This window comes from Durio zibethinus, chromosome 14, assembly GCF_047325235.1.
Source record: "Durio zibethinus cultivar Kanyao isolate XHJ-2024 chromosome 14, ASM4732523v1, whole genome shotgun sequence".
NCBI classification, from domain to species: domain Eukaryota; kingdom Viridiplantae; phylum Streptophyta; class Magnoliopsida; order Malvales; family Malvaceae; genus Durio; species Durio zibethinus.
This window is the reverse complement of record NC_143175.1, coordinates 14,209,097-14,222,385: the sequence shown is the minus strand read 5'-3', so window position 1 is coordinate 14,222,385 and position 13,289 is coordinate 14,209,097. Positions and strand designations below refer to the sequence as shown.

The window sequence follows — 13,289 nt, the reverse complement described above, 5'->3', positions numbered from 1 at the left end:
TTTTATTCATGAGTGCAAACATATGCCAATTTACTCCTCAATTATAGCAACTTACCAAAAATGTTAGTATTATTATTATTACACCGAAAGAGCAATAGACACAATGGAAGTGAGCCTAATGACCTTTTATTTTATTTTATTTTTCCTGAAATCCTATTAATATCTATTGAAAATGTAAATGGAGATAATGGGGTAAACCTCTTTTCTGAAAATCTCAATTTATCAACGCATTTCAACCCTTTCCATCGATCACTTGAAAAAAAATTTTCACCCTCATTTTTCTTTTTTTTTTTTAATGCATTCACTCACATTTTTCAAATGCAGCAAAAGGTAACAATAATTTTGTCAACAAATAATATATTGCAAGTTAGTTTTTCTTTAATTTGTAATATATCTTTGAACCCGCATTTTTTTTATTTAGATGAAAAAAAAAATATTATGTGTATAAACATTTTTTAATCTGTAATTTTTCATACATTAATTCTAATATAATGTTTGTTAGAAAATATAAATAAATAATAGAAATAATAGAAAAAAATTTTAGTTTTTAGGCATTAAGAACATTTTCTTAAAGATAATTATGCTTATAGGATACAATAAAACTTTAAAACTCTCCAAGCAAAAGTAATAAAAATGGTTATACTGAAAAATCTTAATAAATGAGCATACATAAATTTTTATTCAAATGGTTATGATTTTTTGTATAATTATGACCTTAATAAATAATAATTTATTTATATTCAAATAGTTATGATCATTTGTCATATAATAATTATTTTCTATTCAAACAGATTTATTTAAAATATGAATAAAATTAATACAAGAATTAATTTTAATCATTAATAATTAAATCTTTTTATTCAACGTAGAATGCACCACATTCTAAACTACCTATAATCCTCACTAGTTTGGAATGTTGGTACTTAATTTTTAACCTTTCACAAAAATAAAATATTATGAATATAAAAAGGTATCTCTTAATTTAAACTTTCAATTAGCATATATAACTTAGAATTCTAACAAAGTTGAAAGTATCCACAAATTAAACCTCAACTCTTAGTGTTAGAATTGAATATATAAAACACATAATATTTACTTATTTTTTTATCAGAGGTTTATAATCGTTTTAATGTTTTCATGGCCATGTGTTTATTTTATTTATAAACATTTACAAGAGAGATTTCAATTCTTCTTGTTGAAGTAGTACCACTTCTATACTTATATAAGTAGAGTTTTCATTATATCTCAATTACTTTAAACATTTAAATAGTAATTCCATTAAGAGTATAAAAGCTCATTCTTTTCGTGCAATGGATCACGCTATATTCTAAAATTTGAATGGATTTTATTAGTATTTAACAAACACATAATAATAACTTATTTTTACCTATTAAACTTTATAATTAGAGGTTACTAATTTAAAGTTGAGTTCCCATTATTAGTGTCTAATAATAAGGGTTTAAATCTATTCTACTTGTAGTACTACTAATCAAATATCTTGGAATTCAATTTTCTTTTATGGTAATTATCCCTACTCGAGATTGAATCTCTAATATAATCACTTTAGGCTAATATGTCTAAAATTTTCATTTTGCATATCATTTTTATGCTCTAAACATTGTTGCCCCATTCTTGTCTTTTAAAGAAATAGTTGGTATTGGTTGTGTCCACAATTTTATACTTATAAATTTTAACCATTCTATTTCCATATTTTTATATATCTTTAATAAAATTATACTTCTTGTACAATTAGATAAACTTAGTGAATAAACTAAACCATTTTAGTCCTTTTAAGATATGTAAGGACTTGTTATGATTTTACTTTAATAAGTGTACTAAACTTATTAGCTTGTATAATTTATCATAAAATTATACTAAAATCTTACAAAACTATAGTGACAATTTTTATTTCTTTTAATTTTAGTATAATTATCACCCCCACAATGTGCAAATATGCTTTCTTTTATTAAAGAATGTCTCATTCAATTAGCAAGATAGCATATATACTTAATTAAGTTGTCATTTCATTTATCTTTTCACTATTAGGTGATTTTTTTTTTTAAGTAAGAGGCCTTTAAATCCACCTTTAATGAAACATAACTAGTATATATTCTATATCTTAATATTTTTTCTCATAAAAGTTTCAAAACTTTTATTTAAACTCAATATGAGAGTATATATCAATAAGAATGATGTTAAATATAATCACTCTCATTTTTTTTTTTATTTTAGTAAACTCTTGCTTTCTAAAGTCTCCTTTTATGATTTTCATGTCAACTCAAGGAAACTTACGAATCTATTTCATCATGGATACTATTCACCAATTTATTGCCATGAGCAAAACCATATCCATCACCCAAATAGGTCAAATAGCATTTATCTTGCTATTTAATTTTTTTCATATTCACAAAATCTTTAAATCACTCATGACTTTCAAAACAAATATAATTTTATACTTTCACTATATCTAAAACTAAAATCATGAGTTGTAGATCATTTATACAAACCATAATTATTATTAAATAAAATTAAATAAATATCCTTTTTATGCAAAGGTAACTGAGAAAAACTATTTATGCACTATTTATAAATAAATAATTTTCAAACTTATTAAAAGTACTATTCATTTAAGATCAATTCCAAAGATTAAGGTTATTGCAAGTGAATAGCATTATCAAATCCACATATTAAAAGTGCATGACCAATACACATCTTTGCCATGAAATTATAAAAACCCATGGAGATTAGTGCATTTTCCTTTTGAATTAATCTATGCACAATAATGCCATATATCTTTACAATTATTTATAATCTTTGTTTACATTAAAACAAACTTTATTTAAATTATTTTAATTGCAAACCATTTTGTCTTCTTCTTGTCATTCCAAAATAAATATTTTCAAATCCATAAACATGACTAACAAGATATTTATGGATTGCCTTCAAATTATCGGTAATTAGCAATAGCCTTTACCGTTATTAATGATGTCCCTTTTCCATTTAAACTTGGCCCAATTTGTTGGTCAAACTTTCAGTTTGAAATAGTAACATAAATTTCACAAATAAATCATGCCAATATATTCAGCCTATTAATTTCATACTACTACTTTCATACTACTACTAGCTACAATTTTGAAAAATCAATTCCATTAAAACTTTTGGAACGCACAATCAATAAATTTCAAAAACCCAAGTAATATGAAAAATAATCATGAAATTGGATTCATACAACAAAATCAAACAATGAATTAATGACATACTAATTTTGAATAAAAATTAAAAAAAAAACTTAGCTGACATTATGGTAGAGAATTATTTCTCTTTATCTATAATTATTTCAATAATTCGAATTTTACCAATGCATTTCTAAATTTCTCTATCTTGCATCTCTATAAATACAAATATAAAATTTCTTCATAATTATCTTTAAATTGTTAGAAAAACATATAAGAGAAAAAAATTTTGGTTTTAAAGTATAAAGAACATTTTTTTAAAAGTAATTATGCTTATAGGAAACAACAAAATCTCAAAACTCTCCAAGCAAAAGTAATAAAAATGGTTATACTAAAACATCTATTTATAATGAATGAAAAAATATAAATTTCTATCTAGATGATTATGACTTTTTGTATAATCATGATTTTAATGAATAATAATCTATTTATATTTAAATAATTATAACTATTTATCATATAATAATTGTTTCTATTCAAATATAATTATTTAAAAAATAAATAAAATTAATCATCAATAATAAAATCTTTTCATTCAAAATAAACCACATTCTAAACTATCAATAATATCACTTGATTTAACACAGATTTAACGATCAATTACCATTGCAAGTTAATTTATTAGTATTTTCATGTGAGAAATAAAAGAGAAATGGTGACTGACTTACGTCTCTACCGTCAAGGGGCCCTTCAAATATCATTGCAGAATAAAATATAACCAAAATCAAACAATATGGATCCTATTATGAAATCACTTTCGCAAATATAAATGTGCAAAAAAAAAAGCACCCGTTTTTTGGAGAATTGAGTGATTGCTGCTTTTGTGATAGTTATGATGCAAAGATATTGATAAACTTTATCGGTGCATGTGATTTCTGTAAATGGAATGGAACTATTTTGTAATGGAGTTTTGTTTTGTTTTGTTTTTTTTTTTTTTTTTTCTGTGTCCATTTTATAATAGTAATAGTGGTGGCAGATAAGGATATGGGGACCAACCAGAGATATGGTCAGCAAAAATATGATACGATGTCCTTGCAAGAGTGTATGAGGTGACATTATTATTATCGTCTAATTGAAAGGATTGGATATCTTTCGCTTTTATTTGAGTATCGAATGCCCAGGGATCCATTCAGGTCACTACAGTAGAAACCATTTGGTCCAAAACCAAAAAAAAACTTATAATTTGTGTGATAAAAAAAAGTATTTCATCCGTAATTATTTTTATTGTATAATTTTATAATTATTTAATTAAAATAAAAAATTATGAAGAATTGTATCACTTATAAATGTGTGGAAACTTTATATGAATTAAAATTGTGATTTGATAATTATAACATAATAATTATAAATAATTTGTCTTTAACAGAAATAATGGTGGTGAATTCATGTTAACATTTTCAAAGGAGAGAAGAAAACAATCTATATATGTAATTCAACCATAGCAGAATTAATATTACAAATCATTTTAGATTGCAACCAGAGAAAAGCTATCAATGGAGGTGAAGGATATACTCTTCATGACCAAAGGAGAAGGAGAAAATAGCTATCTTAAGACTACGGGATTGGCGGTAAGGATATGATTTTATCCTCTCTTTGCTTTTTCAATAACTTCAAATGATTTTACTTGTTTAATTTGGCTACGGAAAAACTTGAGTTTAATCAATATTTCACAAAAATGATCTTTAATTGCAGCTAAAAATGGCAGCCAAAACCAAGTCAATAGTTGAAAAGGCAGTTCAATCTCTCCTGACAGAAATTTCTTCAATCCAACATCAAGTTCTGAACGTAGCTGACTTGGGGTGTGCTTCAGGTCCCCAACCTCTTGAATTGATGACAACTGTGATAAAGAGCGTCGTGGAAAAATGCAGGGAATTCAAATGCACAGTGCCAGAAATCCAGTTTTACTTGAACGATTTACGGAGGAACGATTTACCGCATTGTTCAAAGGATTATCTGATGTTCAAGGAAAACATAAGAATGTTTCATTGTTTCCTATGGGTGCCCTTGGTTCCTTCCATGATCGGCTTTTCCCTCGAAACTCTATGCACCTTGTACATTCCAGTTTTGGGGTACATACGCTCTCTAACGTACAAAATTCGACCAATCTAATCGTAAATATATTAAGAACTTACTTTATATATATATATATATATTAAAATAAAACAAATATTTGATTCAAGACATATTTGTTTTGAATTTTTTTTCTTTTATATTTGAGATCGTCAAGAATTAGATTATGATAACTGAAATTAAAATTTTGGTTCTTTACAACTAGATCGCATGGTTATTGGTAATATTCAAACAGAATTTCAATTATATGTTACAATGCACCATTTTTTTTTCTTTTTTTTCTTTTTTTTTAATGACTTGAGTCTTTGAAATGCATGAAACACTCTTCAATGACTTAGTTTATGTTGAATCAAACCTTAAATTGGTTTACTTGAATTTGAAGGCACCAATAATCACAGACGAAGTTGAGTTACCAGTAAACAAGGGGAAGATCTACATCTCTAAAACCAGTCCTCCTGCAGTAAAAGAGGCATATCTTGCCCAGTTTCAAGAAGACTTCTCTTCACTTTTGAAATTCCGGTCGCGAGAGCTAGCACCTAATGGCCGTATGGTCTTGATATTCAATGGACGGCAAACTGCAGATGCCGCAAACAAAGATAACTGCTACTTTTGGGACATTCTTGCCGAGGCTTTATCCTACCTTGTTTCACAGGTAAAACTAATATGCCAAAATTCTTCATCACTTCTTTTTTTTTTTTTTGTATTAAAGTCAAATTTATCACTATATAATTGTTTTTATCTAAAAATCAACTAAATTGAAAGTATGATTGCAAAATTTGTCCTTTACATTAATAGAATATTTCGATGAGTATTTCAGTTCCGTTATTATTATTTTTTTGTTTAAAAATCAACAAAACTGAAATTAAAATGATAAAATTTAATAAAATTGAGTATAATAACAAATTTCAAAATATAAATTTCACCCTAATCCAATTTTTTAATGATTAAGTTACTTCATTAATAGCATATCTGATATAATTATTAAGGACCCAAAAGAGTGAAAAGCTTTGATTAAATATTTACTAATTAATTGTTTCTCATTGGTGGTCAACACATATAGGGACTGATTGATGAAGAGAAATTAGACTCTTTGAATGTTCCTTACTATAATCCCTCCCAAAAAGAAGTTGAGGATTTGTTAAGCAAGGCAGATTCATTGACAACTGAGTTTATTGACACAATTGCACTGGAGATTGGAGGTAAAAGTGTATGGCCAACCCCAGAATTGCGAGTTAAAGGCTACAGATGCTTCTCGGAGTTCATTGTTTCACACCAGTTTGGGGAAGAGTTGATGGACAAGCTGTACGATAAGGTCAATGAGATTCTGACCGAGGATTGGAAGCAGGGAAAAGAAGCAGCCAAGCACATAAGCATTGTTGCTGTGCTGAAAAAGAAGCAAATCTGAACTTGGTTTTTGGGTCATTCAAGAGATTTTGTGGAGAGGACTTTGGCCCAAAAAATAAAACAAATGGCATTGAGCAGCACAAATAAGAGTTTATTTAATTTTCTAAGGAATAAAGGGGTAATGTCAGCTGAATTTGTCTAACTCTTTTAGATTAGGTAAAGCTGTGACATGTAAGTGCTTGGTAATTACTAGTTTGGAAAGTTTTTCTTGGTTGTTGTGCCAATTGCCAAGTGACTTTTATTTATTTTATAATAATTATCTATTTTTTAATAATAAGTTAATATTGTCATAATGATTTTTTCTCTGAAAACTCAATAGTTAGTTTTAATGAAAATTTTTGAAATCGTTATTAATTTTTTTATAGGGTGTGATTGGTTATCTAAAAATATCATTTTTTAATAAAAATCTTAAAATTAATTACGATTTATTAAAAGACATTTAGGTCTACGAAATCAGAGATAGATTCGAAAATACGATTACAAATGAAGAAGATGTTAGCATCCTCATAACACCGGTTTAAAAAATGGTATCACTTAAACATGTGTTATCCTTTAATTTTGACTATATGATCTTTTTGATATTTAAATTTAATTTCCTTAAATTTATTTATAAAAAACATTTTTTGTTGTGAAATTAATATTATTATTATTTTCATTCTATAAATTCTCTAACACTTTGACGAAATTTATAGAAAATATCTTTATTCAGAAAAATTTTTAAAAAAATTGACTATTCACAAAATTTCCAAAATTTCATTGTAAAATATTTTGTTTATCTATTAAAACTAACTTTAGAATTATCTAGACTCTTTAGCAAAATCTTAAAATTTTATTAAACTGATTTTAAAATTATCTGGACTCTTAGGTGAAATTCTAAAAATTTTAAAAGATTTTAAATCATCCAAACTTTTTCACGAGATCTTAAATAAAATTATTTTTTATTGATGATAATTAAGAAAAATAAGATTCTCTTCATTTTCTTAAAATTCTTACTTAAGATATTTAATTAATTTTTATAGTGATTTTTTTTCTTATTATTTTTTATTTATTATTTTAATTTTTTTTCTTATTATTTATAATAATATTTATTTAATAAAAATAACATTTTGGATTATTCCAACTCTTTGGTGACATCCAAAATATATCCAGGACTCACACCTTTGGGGATTCTTCCATGTTTTAATCACATCATTCATCTTCTGAAATGCCTTCAACTTAGTGTAAGAAAATTCTGATTGACGATGTTTATGTGTCACTGAAATGAACTACTTTGCCCCAAATTGTCTTTCCACTATAAGTGGTGCATAATTTGTTGCTCTTTATAGACCTAGAAATGGAATCATAATCTCTTCTCCACACTGATAGAACATTGGTTCCCAATTCATCCAAGGGACTAACCATTTTACCTCAATACTCGTCAACCTTTGTAAGAAGCCACCTATTCTTTTTTAGACTTTTGCTCTAGTCACTTACTTTTATAGAATTCTTTAATGGGAGTTCGATTACGAAAATAAAGCTTTAAGAATGCACTTTTCTTACACTCAAAGTAACTTTTCATCCATAGATACAATAATGGTATACAGCCTATGAAATGACCTCCATTCTACCGACAACAACTCAACAATCTAATAGTCTCTGCCAATATTACCATTGAAGGGTTGTAGCCATTTATCACACTTTCAAAGAAGTCAACCACTACTATCTCAATGTAGCCTAAAACCTTTGAAAAAAATCACCATTCCATCTATGGGCTAAGGCAAACACATTTAACCTTTACTCTTCATTAAAGTGTTGCACTAAGAAATCGTGAAAAAACTTTCAAGGTAAGTAGATCTGCCCTTACTTTCTCTTTGTATGTGAATTTATAATTTCCTTGTTTATACTCATAAAACTTGCTAGATTTTTTCGGAATCCCGACTTATGTTTCTTGACATATATCTTGTCAAGAGCCTTAAGGTGCAAGCCTAGCAAAGTCGAATATTATTCAATGGTTGGTGTCATATTGACTTCATTAAAGATGAAACACTTGTATAAAGGATCCCAGAATTGAATTGCAGCTTTGATTAATTGATTCTCAACATTCATCATAAGAAGATGTGATATGTGTCCATATTTCTGGCAAAAATCCTCTTTTTTTTATGTGCTCATCTTTTTCTATATATCAACTAAGTCTTCTAGGTTATTCTATTTGAGAATGATAGATATCTCTTTAGGTAAGGTAGAAGCATGATCAACTAATAGATAATCTCCCTCTTTTTGTTGGATCTTTTTGGACTGAACTTTTACCTCATTTTATGACTCGTAGAAAGCTAGTACAGATGAAGAACAGACTAGTCATTTTGTGGACTCCATGAAAAACTCTTTATTAAAGACTACCTTTTTAGGCAAATATTCCTTATGCAACTTTATGATGTGAGTATGAATAATGCAAAAATGAATAGCAGAAGAGATTGGTTAGCACACTAAATAAGGAAAAATAAAATAAATAAATGAATGAGAACATCATACATAATAAAAAGAATGAATCCTAAACTTTTGGTCAATTCTAAAGGAAATGAGATGGCTCTACTTATAGGTTAGGCCTTTTTAAGGTTCATTCTATGTGGTTTAATGTTGAAAATCTAAAGGTTCCCAACTTGTTCCTTACATCATTGTCCATCATAGATTAATAAGACATCTAAATCCTCACTCATTACAAGTTACAAGCAGAAAATGTTCAATGTGAGTGGGAATATTTCGTTAGTTACTACAAAGGCATTAAAACCTCATGAAAGCATACTTTACTCCCTCATAGAGGGACGGAGCTCGGGTATAGAGCTTATGTTATGCATATGCATAAGAATAGCATAGTAAGCAAAATAAATAAAATAGAATAAGTGAATAAATAAAAATCTTTTTAAAAAATTCAATTTTATTAGGTTTTTGGATAACAAAAATTTATTTGCTGGCTTGACTCTCGGCTTTCTCCAATGGAGTTGTTAAACTGTTATAACGTATAGGTCTATGAACCTATAGCTAGATATTAACTTAAAAAGTTACCACCGATTTTTTTTATTTAGGTGCGATTGGTCATCTAACTGAATCTGTCCCATTTTAAAAAAAAAAAAACCCTAAGTTTGATTCAGGTATCTTTAAATGGTAAATTCAATGTCTACGAAATTAGAATTAGGTATGGGAGTACGGTTAAGTGTGAAAAAGATTATAGTAACCTCACAATGCCCATCAAATGATGATACCAGCTTGATTTCATGTTAGCCATTGGGCTTTAAAAAATCTTATTAGATAATTAATTATTGAAAATCGTTATTAATTAACTTTAATACTTTTAGCAAAAAATTAAAAAAACTCTCTCACCTCAAGAATATATAAGAAAACTTATATTTCTCTTACAGGAGCTCCGTCGTCAGATTATTTAAAAAGAATTTCAAGAACAAATTAATAATTCAACTTTTTCCTAAATTTTTTTTCTTATTTCATTTTTTAAAAGGATGCATTTATTTAAGGAAAATTGATACTCCCCTAATACATTTTTTGAAATTGGAAAGATTTAAGAAAAATTGATACTTTCAACTTTTCCTCAAAACGTTTCTTTCGAAATATTTTCTTTTTAAAAAATTTTTATTTTTCTAAGAAAAATTGATACTTTCAACTTTTCCTTAAAAAACATTTCTTTTGAAATATATTTTTTTGAAAAATTTTTATTTTTTAAGGAAAATTAGTACTTTTAGCTTTTTTTAAAAATATTTTTTTTATTTTTTATTTAAGAAAAATTGATATTTTAAACTTTTCCTTAAAAATGTTTTTTTTAAATATATTTTGTTGAAAAATATTTATTTTCTAAGAAAATTTGATACTTTCAACTTTTCTTCAAAAACATTTTTGAAAATTTCATTTTAAGGAAAATTGATACTTCAACTTTTCCTAAAAATATTTTTTTTTTAAATTTTTATCTTTAAGAAAAATTGATATTTTAACCTTTTTTCAAGAAAACATTTTTTGAAATTTTTATTTTCAAGAAAAATTGATATTTTCAACTTTTCATCAAAAGATATTTTTTTTAATTTTAAATATTGTTATTTAAAAAAAAGTTGGAAACTAAAAGAATATTTATTCACAAATTAAGTAAATGATATCAATTTAACCAATAAATTAATAAATAAGCAAAAAAATAAATAAATAACTAAATGAATAAAAACCTTGGCTTGGCTTGGCTAATGAAAAGTGGCTCTATTGCAGAAGGAATAAATCGGCTAGGGCACGGCTCAAGCTTAGCAGTTAGGTTGGCTAATGATAAGAATAGGTTTCCAAGTCAACAGAATGGATTGGGTTGGGCTAAATGGAATCACATAAATCTTGAAAAGGTTAAAGCTCAAAACGGCATCATTTTTCCACCTATATAAAAGGTCAAAATTTTTTCCCCTCATAATTCCCCTATTTCTCTCTCTCTTTCTCTCCTATTCTCCTTTCCTTTATTTCTCTCTTTAAACAATTCCTAGTTGTCAGTTTCTGTAAAAATGGTACCAGAATCTAGGATTCAAGTTGTAAATCAATCAAAAAATTCATCAGCTTCTGAGCTAGTAGCCTGAAAGAATGGGTGTCTATAATTGAAACAATAATTAGTCCATACACTTATCAAGTTAAACTAATTTAAATATTTTAAACATATTTGAATAAAATTAAATAAATTACAATGATTGTGAGCAATCTTAAATGGGTTCTAAATAGATTTGCAATGAATTTAAAAAAAAAAATTGATTTGAAAGAGAGTGAACAAAATGATTATTTGATTGAATAAAAATTTAAAGCTAATGATAAAAACTAATGGTAAGTACCTATAAAAAAGTTATAATGTGGTTAAATATTAATTTTAAAATATTAAAAGATGTGCTTAATTTTATTTGCCATGAGAATAATCAAACATTCAATACACAAACTTAATTAATTGGAAAAGTTTTCTTTAAGAAAAAATCATATAGATAAAAAAATTACAAATTAACAGAAAAAATTTTATGTAATGGTATGACTTGAAAAAATAGGATATAATATGAAAGGAAAGGTAGGCGAAAAGATGGATAAAAAGTTGCTGCTATAATTAACAAAAAAACTACATATCTAAAAAAACTTTGATTGAAAGTTTGAATGAAGAATTTTGGTTGCTAATAAATGAACCAATATGATGGGACCATAATTTAATAATACCTCTAAGTGACAGATAAATAGAAGTATAAAAGAGAATTGTAAAATTTTAATTAGAGCAGATAGTAACAAGTTTGAGAAAAAACTTAGTTATTTGTGAGAAAATTTGTGGATTGAAAAAAAATAATAGTAGTTGTCGTAACGATTTTGCATCCGCTCGACGAATTTGGAAAAAAACAAAAAAAAAAGTCATTACTAATCTTTTTTTAGTTAGGTGCGATTTGTCATCTATTAAAACATATCATTTTAATGAAATTTTAAAATTAATTAAAATTTATTAAAAAGATAATTTTATGGTCTGCGAAATAGTTTGGGTTTGGGAGTCAATTACGCGTGGGGAAGGATTAGCACTCCCATAGCGCTCGTTTGAAAACAGTACCACTTAACTACGCGTTATCTTTTATTTTGGTAAAAAATAGCCTCATTTTCGGTGTTTGAAAAATAATTTTCTTGATTTTTTCATTTATTGGAAATTATTTTTTTAATTATTATTTATTGTTTCATTTTTTATTCAAGAAAAATAAATGAGAACCTTTTTATTGAAATAATTCTTAAAATGTTCCCGTACATTAGTAACATTAGAAAAATTTTTTCCCACCTAGAGATTTCTTAGGCATCACTTCTTGAAATACCGTAGAATCTTACCCTTGGAGGCTCAAATTTACTTTTCGAAAAAAAACTATGTCATGCATACAATGCAAAATGTTACCATGTTGATGCACATATTTTATTCTCTTTTTAGAAATTTATTAATTGTTTTATTTGATTTTTTATTTTTATTTAAATTTTTAAAGAAAAAAAGAATTTTTATTATATTGAAGTTTTTCTATAAATATTTCAATATACTGGTAATATTTAAAAAAAATCTTCTCACCTAGAGATTTCGTAAAGTATCACTACTTGGAATATTTTTAGAATCTCATCATTTGATAAAAATTCCTTTTTCTTTATTTATATTATTATTTTATTATTATTATTAATTAATTTTATTTTTTATTAACAAAAAAAAATTTTATTGTATTGAAAACTTTTTTATAAATACTCCAATACATTGGTAGTATTTTAAAAAAATCTTCTCATCTAGAGATTTTGTAGGCATCACTACTCGGAGTACCTTTAAATCTCATCGTCGGATAAAAATTTTCTTTTCTTACATTTTTTATTATTTTATAAGATTTATTCTAAAATTAATATAATTATTAAAAAGTTTTATTATATATTTTGTTATATATTTTTATTAATTATTATTATAAAACAATATAAATTTATTTGTAAATTTAAACATTTTTACATGCATAAATATTAATAATAAATTTTAAAATCACAAAAATAACATTTTTAAAAAATTAAAAAAAATTTTTTTTACCTAAATCGGATTGGTCAACG

At 25.9% G+C, this 13,289-nt stretch overlaps 1 pseudogene; it reads left to right on the top strand.

Moving 5' to 3' along the window:
- The first annotated feature begins 4,726 nt into the window (after positions 1-4,726).
- Positions 4,727-8,494, top strand: LOC111295504 (putative 7-methylxanthine methyltransferase 2; annotated as a pseudogene).
- Positions 8,495-13,289: the final 4,795 nt, after the last annotated feature.